At 28.1% G+C, this 11,248-nt stretch overlaps 1 pseudogene; it reads right to left on the bottom strand.

The window, feature by feature from the left end:
- Positions 1 to 5,288: 5,288 nt before the first annotated feature.
- On the bottom strand, positions 5,289 to 11,001 carry LOC113000723 (homeobox-leucine zipper protein HOX32-like; annotated as a pseudogene).
- Between the last annotated feature and the right edge of the window lie 247 nt (positions 11,002 to 11,248).

An 11,248-nucleotide genomic window follows, 5' to 3' on the forward strand; every position in this document is an offset into this window, starting at 1 on the left:
AATGCATATATATCTTCTTCCTACTCACTATTATACTCCCCTACTAATGATTCATTCGTTCATGTTCTCTAATTTTTGTCATTATCAACATTTTTGTTCATGTATTAATTTTTTTTGTCATAAAAACATGAAATATATAACATTTTGAGTATAGTTTACTTGTCATTTGTTTTGTTGATCTTATAATAAATTTGTTTATTTCATAAAAAACATCTTTAAATTAGTAATAAATGTTTTTTAGTAATTATAATATATTTTCCGGAAAAAATAATTTAACCAAACATATATTTTAATTATTCCTGAGAATATAAAAAATATTTCCAAATAATTCTATAATTAATCGGAAAATTGTTAAATTCCCGAAAATAAAATTTTTATGTTTTATTACCTTAAATAATATTTCCGGAACTAAAGAAGTTATCCATGAAACAACCACCTCATAGATTATCAGTTATAGTACAAAATATTATTGTATTAAATATATAAGATTTTTATAAATAAATAAAAAGAACTATTAATGTAGAGATCATTTTTTAAAATAAAGTGGTGATAAAAAAAATTAATAACAAAATATATTTCAACACTTTTATTAACGGTTCTGTAAGAAATCACTAATTAAAAAATTTAAATATTTAACTAATAAAAAATGTTCATTCTTTTGTTTTAATTTATTTTTCTTGTATTTTAGAATAAAAAAATTGCATTTAAAGTGGTTTAGTTTTTTAAAAAATATTTAAATAAATAATATTTAAAATTCCTTCAGAAAATTTTATTGATTTTTGGGTGTGTACATTATTTATATATTGAAGAAATAAAAACTAATAATTAAGAATATTATTTTACCTTGCGTGATTTTAGACAAATTAAAAAATATATTAAGCAAAGAGTGAGCTTATAATATTTTATTGTAGAGATATATTAAAATTAAAAATAATATTTATAAGTATAGATAATAAAATTAAAAACATTTATCAGTGGATTTAGTTGAAAAACGTTAATAATAAACGTGGTTTTGTTAGCAATTTTGACTGATTTTTAATCGCTCTAAGTTCTTTGCATACGTTCTTTATATATATATATATATATATCACAAAAACTTTTATGATGTATACATTAGTGGCTTAGAAGAGTTAAATCGGAGGTAATTTTATTTGAGTTGACAAGAATTATTATTTATAATAAAGTTTTTATTTTTATTTTTAACATAGTTGTTATTCAAACTCAAAATTATTAGTTAAATTTTAGGAAATAATAATGGATGAAATATTATAATATCCATTTTCATAATTTGCATAAATAATAACTTCAATCTACCTCCTCATATTACTAGGTCAAATTATTCTCCTAACCTCATGTGGGTATTTCAATGTTTTACATTAAATTAGAGCAACTAGTTAAATTCCCCTTAATTTTTCCAAAATAATTTATAAATAAATAGAATATTTAAAAAATGTTTTTTTTTATAATTTTCTAAGCTTGAAAACACTTACTAATGCACAGTTATTTAGGGGTATTTTGATAATTAGCAAGGACTAAGTTGAGGATTCAAAAGGGGTGTTCATTTAATGAGTTGTCATGTGGTGACAATATTAGCTCCAGTCGTTTGTTTTATACTCCATCTAATTGTTTTTTTTATATGAAGCAAATGCTGGTATAAATACATTATCATTTGTTTATTATTTTTTTTATAAAAAATGTTAGTTATTAGTTTTTGTTATTTTTGTTAGCATATTATTTATTATTAAAATGATTAAAGGTAGTAAAATACAACTCGGGTTTATACAAATTGCGAAAAATTTGCTTGTATTTTCCTCAGCTCAAAATAATAAATTTTATTTTAACCATTCCAAAAAAAACGAGTTAAGTTCCAATCTCAAGTCTCAACAAGCCGAAGCACACAATAATTAATGAAAAAAGTATTAACATAAAAATATATAGAAAGTAAATAGTTTTAACTTTAAAAATATATAAAAACGAATTCTAATAATTAGGAAAAATATTATTTGAGTGAATAATATGGTAAAATATCACATGTCATAAAATGGAAAAATACAAGATACAATAAAATTTTCATTATTTAAAATTAATTGTTTTACTGAATATTTTTAATTAAATTAGTCCATATAAAATAAAATTGCGAAAGGAGCAAGCTTTGTGACTTTTAAAACATATTAATTGCTTGCATTTTCTTAATCTTTTGCAAATGATTGTGAAGTAACATTGTGAAAGAAAATTGGACACCTTCTAATTAATCTCAATTCACAATCTATTAATGTGAAAGTATCGACTGAAAGAAAATAAAAACGTGGAAGAATACGTCAGAAATGTTTCTCAATTGGATTTGTACCATGCAAAGGTGATGCTGACATGTTTACCGTGTCAGAGTCTTGGTGTGATTTTCGTATTTGTTTTGGTTTCTAGTCTTCCGACTCTATGTGAGGCTTTTCTGGGGATAGCCACTGTATATTCGTTTTGTGTCCCTTTTTGAGATTTGGATCCTGTGGACTAAATTTTTTAATAAATTGATCCTTTTATAGAAACACGAAATATTTCATTTGAGGATATCAGAGCCACAGGAAATGGATAACCTTGTGGGAAACATTGTTTGAAATGGGTTAAATATGTTTTTAATTTTTAAAAGTGTTACAAGTTTTTATTTTCCGTGGACTAAATTTTTTAATAAATTTTTCCTTTTATAAAAACAAGAAATATTACATTTGAGGATATCAGGGCCACAGGAAATGGATAGCCATGTGGGAAACATTGTTTGAAATGGGTTAAATATGTTTTTAATTTTTAAAAGTGTTACAAGTTTTGATTTTATTTGTTATGAAATATTTATTTATTTTTAATTTCTTTATTTATAAAAGATGTGATTTTAATTTTTATTAAAATCAATAATATACATTATTATTGAAATATATAGACTAAATAAACAATTTTTTTTATAAAAATTAAAAGCAAAATTTATAATATTTTCCACCAATAAAAAGATATTTAACTTCAATAACTTTGTTGATACTTCATGTGAGAACAAGTCGTCCTTTAGCCACCTAACAAATGCCATCCACACATTATATAGTGAAATAAAAACAAAATTAATTAAACATAATGGGTATAGTATATAGTCTCGACAACAGCATAGTATCAGTTTTTTTTTTTTTAAATAGCATCTACATATAATTAGTTAGGAAATAATAGTTATAAGAATATTTAATATTTTAAATAGAAATATGTAATATACAATCTTAAATAGTTTCAAACATTACGCTTAAAATATTAATTCATTAACAAATAATAATCCGTTGAAAGAAGTTATATTCTTTCTATCATCATCATATTTTTTTTATTATGTTATTAGTAGGAAGTAATCAGGGGTTTTATTGATAATTAATATTCATCGAAAAATCTAATTAATCACTTTCTGATTTTCTCCTTTTATTTATGTTTTTTTTTTCCATTTCATAAAAATTGAATATGAGATTTTGCTTAAAAAAGTTGAATTTAGTATCATTTGAATTAATGACTTGTTTCAGACACACAATTTTAAAGTAAAATATATATTATAAAACAATTTTTTTTTTAATTATGCGATTTATGTGAGTGCTTCATAATCATTTTCTAATTTTAAGTTTAATTTAAACATGCGGTAAAAAATGATTTAAACATATTTTTAATTCTTTTATATATATGTATAAACTTTTTGGTTTTAATATTCCTCTTAAGTTTTTTTATACAAAAAAATCTCTAAAGTTTCATTCTTTCGTTTGTGTCTTATTTCTTTCTCTCCAAATTTTAATTAAAGGAACTACATTGTTATCATAAAATTTTGTTAATAGTTAATATGCTAATGTAAACCAAAGTCTTAACACCTTTCTTATGCGTGTTTTATATCTTCAACATTTTTTTGGAAGGTAAGAAAACAAAAGACAACAACTAAACAAATCAAAATTGAGTCCAACAAGAGAGTCTCTAGAATACCCTCAAGAAGAGATACCCAAGATTGATATGGAGCTTATGTATGTTGTAACATTCCTCACAACTAAAAAAAAGTTATTCTAAGTTGGTTACACATTTGACGTCAGTTATTAACTGTTATCGTAGGCAACATCATAGAAAGTCTTCATTTTTTAGGACGGTTCCATAAAAAATCGTCTTAGAAAAAGGTACTCTTCCAAAATGGTTCTTAGCTAAAAACCGTTAAGAATGATATCTTTCTAGAATGATTCAACAATATGAAGTTAAAGTTCCTTTTATCTAACTTATTTAAGAATTTAGAATTTTTTTTCCAAATCTGTTTAGATTTGTATTTTTTTTAGTTTATCAACTAAATATTTAATAGATATCTTCATTCTATAAAATGAAGAAAAAAGGAACATGCATATGAAAAATCACAAATCTCTATATAGAATTACAATTAATAAATAAATAATATTATCAATATGATTTCATATCTAAAATTATACACACCACAAAAATGAGCCACATATATATATATATATATATATATATATATATATATATATATATATATGATATAATTTTGAACTTATTATATTTATGAAATAAAGTGTGAGTTTAAACATAAGCTTATTAGTTATTAAACAAATGAAATTAATTCAAGTTTTGAAGATTGAAGTTTATACAGATTTCTATTTTTCATTCTTAAATTAAAACTCTTAAGATATTTGTTTTTGAAGATGGGCCTCCAACCAACCTATCAGATCAAAAAAGTGTTGGTCTATTAGATTAAAAAAGTGTTGGTGTGAACATTATCTAGACAAATTATTTAGTTCTCAATAAAAAATTCAATTATTATCTTTAGTTTCGTGAGTAGTCACTACTAAGAAAAACATCTTCTACGTCGATTAAAAACATCCTTCTACGTCGGTTATGAACAGTCTTCATAGAGCACCTCGTAGAATGTGAAATACGACGACGGTTCTGACAATCGTCTTAGAATGCACGGAATTCTAAAATGGTTTTGGCACTAAAATTGTCTTAAAATGAGTTATATTCTAAGACGATTACTTCGTGAAAATTGTCTTAGAATGTAAACACATTCTAAAACGATTTTTACGAAATAACTGTCGTAGAATGATTTTCTTTTTTACTTTTTGTCTTCTTTCATTGACACATTAATATTATATTACATCATCCAGAACAATTGAATCATGAAAATTGAAATACAATATACACAAACTCTTTTACAAATAATTTATCCATGAAATCTCATAAATTAATTTACATATAACCTCAAAAAAATAAAATTATTTGGAATACATAGTTCACAATTTGTTTGGAGATGAGTTTATGGCTATAGTCACATCTTCCACACCATCAGTACCCATCAGTGACCTGCTATCATCAACAAACCCATTAATTACAGCATCATTAAAGCCCCTAAGGAATGCAATTTCAATAAAAATTTAATAATTACGACATAAGTGATAATGGACAACCTTGAATTTTAGCAAGGACAAAAATGATTAATGAACAAATTGCTACTTAATCACATCAACTTTAAAATGTGCAAAGTCAATAACCTAAATGCACAATGCATTGGTTATAACTACCAAGGACATTAAAGCTTGCCTTACTTGTAAAGTCTCTGGCTAAATGTTCTTAAAACAACAGGCTGGCGTCCACCACCATACTCATTTTCTCCACTTGATTCTTGTGTTATCTATCTTATATCTTGCAAGGCCTGCATAGTCAATTTCACAATTTTCACTCACTCATTTTTGAAAATGTTAAACATATCTAATTCATTTAACAAGAAACTAATTAATCTTACAGAAATTGTCAATTTTTGAGGCAATAATTTTGATGATTCAATTCATACAGTGGCCTGAGTACTTCAAGTACACTCCAGAGCTGCATTCAATAAGTTAAACAATTGAGGACTATAGGTTCTACAATATTAAAATTCTAAAAAGGACTTGGATATATATTACTTACATATAAATCATTATGACCAACAATATGAATTATGGATCCACCACACTCACACAGTCTAATTAGAAAACCACTGCGAAGCATTTCAACTCTTACAAAAGTAGTACAAGGAGGCCCTGTTGGGCCTCCAATTGAGTATGTCAATGATCTCTCACATATCTGCCAACATCATAATTTCAATTAGCCAAATTTGTTTTAAAATAACAAATCATTCAATATTTTGCAATACGTTGACATAAAACACACCAAAATGTAAAATCACATTCGTAAGCCACACCCTGTAAGCAAAAGGTTCAAATTTTTCATAACAGTTCCAACATCAAACAAACCAAAAATCACAATGGAAGCAAAGTAAGGAAGGCAAAACTTAAACCAAAAGAAACCAAGTGTTGTCAAATGGTAGGTTGCTTGTGTTAATGAACTAAAATATTTGAAAAATATTGTCTCCTTTTCTAATCAAAAGATAGGGAGAATAATACTGGGACTGGTTCAAGAAATGACCATTTTCAGCATATGAGAAATGAACAGTCATTTAGCCAGGGCAATTGTTTGCTAAGAAAATATAATAGGATTAAATTCTTCTCAATTCCACAAGACTTCCATCTTCCAAACTTGTAGTGTATCTCAGTGTCCAAAAGTCCCATGATGCTGCCAAGGTTGTGGGCGCATATGTCTTATTAAAATAAATAAATCACATGTGAACAAAACAACCAAGAAATCAAAAATAAAATCATTCAAAGTGAAATAAATAGCTATCAAACCTGCATATACATGAGGCCTATGGTGCCCCCATTTCCAGTGGGTCCTATACTCAACACATCCATGCATCGACAATCATGATACCACGACTGTCGATCTTTGAGAATTTCAGCAACCTCACATAAACAATAGTCACAAACACAAATTAATGAGAGTAAAAAAAAAGATATTAGGATGAAGTTAAACATTATGAAAAAAAGGAAAATGGAGCCAATACAATTGTGGGAAACACTCCACAGCAGTTCCAGTGGCCTTAGAAACAAACTCTGCCAGGGTCTCCTTAGCTATGGCGAGAAGACTGAAACACCATGACCATTGATTGTATTATTACCATGAAAACATTGAAATGAAAAATAAGAGTTAAGTACATGTTATACTATGTTATGTAATATAATGTTACTTACCCAACTAGGTTGTTAGCATCCCAGTTGGGATGTTGAGGTGTTGGGTTTTGCTATTGGTTTTGACTAGTCATTACCGCAAAGTCACAACTATTGTTTGTGGTAGTACCAGCAGAAGGTTGTTCAAAGTTCAAACCAAAACATGGTTCAACCATTAATATATCCAGAAAATACAAAAATCATTCGCAAAATAGAGAGAAGAAAGAAAGACATAGAGAGAGAGAGAATATGACAGTGTGTATCTATTGCGTCATGTAACCATTCTTATACACCACATGAGAAACTTGCTACTGCAAACGGTCATTCTCCTCCATTAATAGCTTGTTCATTGCAGTCAGATTTTTGTTCACTGTCTGGAAGTGAGAAGCTTCCTTCCTCTGCTTCTCACAACACATACACACCAAATTCACCAATGCCTTGTAACAATAATAAAAAGAAACACACAAATTAGAAATGACTAAAAACTTTCATAAAAAATTAAAATAAAAAATCATATTTTGAAGCTAAAAATATACACTTTCTATATAAAATTTAGCTTCTATCTATTTTTATTTCAATGTAAATTATAATTTATTTTCTTTTAAGTTTAGTGTTAGTTTCTTAATAAGACTTTACTGATTGATGACATTGTAATTTTGTTGAAATGGCTCCTAATGAGTTAGACGACTACTCTTATAATACTCATTGAGAGATCTTTACTCTCATTTGATGTGATTATAAAAATCGGTTTTCTACCAAGTAATTTTATCAGGTTTATGAAATCTCTAAGTGTTAAGAGTATCAGTTTTCACATTATTAGTTGTTCCCTTATTTCCTAACAAAGATTGAACAAATATGAATTCTTGATCCCTTGACAATTCTGCTATACAAATTTAGTTTAATTTTAGCTTTTTCTTTAATTTATGATAATACATATTGTATCTTTATAATAAAAAAAACGTGTTTGACTTCACTTTTTATGAAGAAAAAATGTTAAAAAGAAAGCAAGAGTAACAAAGCACAACAATATTCAAATTTAAGGTGTGTTCAAAACTTAAGGAATAGCAAGCAATAAACAAAAGGATAAATAAAAGGCTGGAACCACAATAAGTAGATCTTAAACTGGAGCTACCATTTGGTAACATAGGTAGCATGTCATGTAAAGGCATTCACATTTCTCCCTGTAGAAATATATTCTTCTACTAGAGGATAAGGTGAAATTGAGTTGTCAAAGTTTAGATATGCACTTTCCATTAATAAAATTAATAACTTGTTTAGATCAAGAACAATAGTTAGAGCTGCCAAACTTTGTAGGAATTCTTCTACAATTGCTTTGTCACCATCAATGATACTAGTCACAACTTTTATAAAAATAATTTCGATACACTACAAGAATTATTCCATTCATTGCAGTCTTAAATATAAACTTAGCGTAGTCAACTACACTTCAAATTAGGTAGAGAAGAGTACAAAAGACAAAACAATCAAGAGCTACCAAGAGGAATAGCACTTACAAGCATAGGTATTCTTCTATCATGAAGAGAACATTCTGATACAACGAAAATATCACCAATACTAGCTCCTTTGGCTTGAAAGCATTCAACAATGAACACAACTTAGAAAAACATGTTCATGCACATACAAATGCAATAGTTGCATCGTAATATTTTTAGCTGCATACATAATCATCACAAAATTTTAATTTACTGAAAAGAGTTACTATTTGATACATGTTAACCAATGATGGAAAGTAGACCAACTTCGGATGCTGGTAAAACTTAAGTTTGTAATCAACAGACCACAACCATCTCGTCAATCCACTTAAAATAGTCATACATTTTAGTTCAATTCATTTCTTGATTACAAAAATATATAAAAACATAAGACAAAAAATCAATGATCATTTCTAGATTAATTGGTTTTGGTCACTTTTATTGGAATTTTATTTATTATAGATTTTTTATAGAAGAATATAAGGAAACTTGTTTAACATATATTAGAGAGTCAAGATTTTTTTTTCTTTGAAATGTTTATTCAGAACGAACAGGGCAATAGTTTCACATGAAAGAGGACCAAAACTAGCTAAACAAGGAAGAGATATAAAAAATGGAACATATAGACATTATGGAACAAAAAACTAGAAAACCAACAATTCTAACACTATTGCTTCGGACAAGATAGTGCCCACCACCTTGAAGCCGCCGGCAGTGCCTACATTGATGATCAAGTATGGTTGTAATGATAGAACAACAACATATGTTACAAAAGCATATGGTATCGTGCTTTTTGTAGAGAATAGATAAGTTTAATAATTTAAAACGAGACAAAATAAATTCAGTTAAGGCATTCACTCGTTAGATGGATCATTGCTTGACTATTGACTCGTTAGATGTATCATTACATTGGAAACCTGCATTTAGGCCAAAGTAGGAGCAAGCACAAAGAAACATACACATTTCAAATTATATAATCAAAGAAGTAAGTTTCATGGGTGTATTTCCATTAAGCAATACCTCTCCCAGAAAGTCCACAACAAAATCATCTTCAGAAAAGCCTTCTTCCTTGTTGCAAACAATACCAAGCCCGTGCATCATCCATCCTAAACAGATAGTATCAGAACCATGAAAAATAATAGTTCAAAGACAGAAAACAATTAGAGAATATGATACACTAGAAAACTATGGGAAGATAGTTTCACTTGGAATCACAATGCTTTATACAAAAGGCAAAAAACTTTGCAAAAACTAGTACAAAAATATAAAAAAAGGTTTAAAATGTGTTTTAGTTCCCTCATTTTCAACTCAAAATTCTTTGATTTTATCAGTACCAAACGACATGTTGTGATCCATATACACAACATCACCTAGTGAAATAATTGTTGCAATTTCAAGTCAAAATTGTTCTTACTTCGTATGAAACCATAATGGATTCAATGTCCAGGGAGCTAATATACAAATTTGAAACACAAAATGGGTCTTTTATGAATACAATGTCTCAAATTGATGAGTAACAAATAGGGTGGCCTTACCTCCCTTTATGGCATGTGCTTCCTCGAGATTCTATTTCGAAAAACATCACTTTGAACCTGATAGTCAAAGAAAGAAGCTTTGTGTGGCCAAAGTTTGTTTATACGTCTACCTACTTCATATGGTAGAGTACAATACACATTAGGATGAAGTTAGCAGCTTCTCTTACACATCAACTGAACATACATGTCTCATGTGAAATTTCTATACAAAGATCGAAATTATCCCCTTCATGTTAGTTTAACAAGTTATATATATATATATATATATATATATATATATATATATATATATATATATATATATATATATATACTCTAATTAGTTGACTTCAACAAAAATGCAAAACCTACAATAGTCTATGAGAGTGGCTGAACCAAGAATCCAACCAATACTTGGTAGCTGTTCAGACTTACTGGGTGCACTACCTAGAAGGAAATTATTAATAGTCAAGATTCATCCTTCTAGACTTCCAAACACTACCCAACATGGAAGTAAATAAATACTCTGATATACACTCACCAAAATAATAAGCTTTAGCCTTGGAAAAATAGACCTTGTAATTCATTGTCTCTAAACTAAAATAAAAAAAGAATCCATTGGACAATTGGATGCTGCCAAAAATAAATAATGTTAGTCTTAATAGTATTCATTCAATGTATCACCTTGGTCGATGCTTCTTTCTTCCTTGCATCATCATATCATATCATATAATATATAGTATAAAAATAATAACACGCGATCTTGAGAAATGAAAGAAGGAGGAAGGAGTTAGCGAAAGAAGCAGCAGGAACAAAAGTGTTGTCGGCGTCCAAATAGAGTGAGATGTCACTGGAAGAAGAGGTTGCACGGTGGTGATGATTGTTTGCTTTCGCCATTAGAGAATGAATGGTGTGTATAACTGTAAGGATTTGTTTGTTTGGGAAGTTAATGAAAAGAGGAAAAAAGAGTTTGGAGTTGGCGGTGGTGATGGCAATGGTGCGAGAGCAAGAGTGAGGGTTCCACAATACAAGACCACAATGATGAGGCAACGACAATGACGGCAGGTTAGGCGATGGTGAAGGTCACAAAAGTTTTTGAGGGAGGGGGAATAAATGCTGCTATTCTGTGCAAAATTAGGAAGCA

This window comes from Glycine max, chromosome 20 (genome assembly GCF_000004515.6).
Source record: "Glycine max cultivar Williams 82 chromosome 20, Glycine_max_v4.0, whole genome shotgun sequence".
NCBI lineage: Eukaryota > Viridiplantae > Streptophyta > Magnoliopsida > Fabales > Fabaceae > Glycine > Glycine max.